Source organism: Mandrillus leucophaeus, unplaced genomic scaffold (genome assembly GCF_000951045.1).
Source record: "Mandrillus leucophaeus isolate KB7577 unplaced genomic scaffold, Mleu.le_1.0 Scaffold4, whole genome shotgun sequence".
Lineage (NCBI taxonomy): Eukaryota > Metazoa > Chordata > Mammalia > Primates > Cercopithecidae > Mandrillus > Mandrillus leucophaeus.
In genome coordinates, this window is record NW_012104253.1 from 566,664 (window position 1) to 567,155 (window position 492).

The window sequence follows — 492 nt, forward strand, 5'->3', positions numbered from 1 at the left end:
GCCCACCACCATGCCTGGCTAATTTTTTGTATTTTTAGTAGAGATGGGGTTTCACCATGTTAGCCAGGATGGTCTCGATCTCCTGACCTCATGATCCGCCTCCCAAAGTGCTGGAATTACAGGTGTGAGCCACTGCGCCCGGCCTGGTCTTGTACATTTTCATTTACTTTTTGTATATGATGTGAAGTAGAGCTCCAACTTCGTTCTTCTGCAGGTGGCTATCCGCGATCCCAGCTGAAGAAAAGACTGTTCTTCCCCCACTTCACCCCCACATTTGGGGGTCAGTTGATTTTGATGAGAGCCAAGGCACTCTCATCAAAATCAATTGACCCCCAAATGTGAGTTTCTTTCTGGACTCTCAGTTCTATTATATTGGTCTATATATCTATCTGTATACAAGCACACACAGGCTTGACTACTGTAGCTTTGCAGTAAATTTTGAAATCAGAAAGTGTGCATCCTCCAATCTTTGCTCTTTTTCAAGATTTTTTT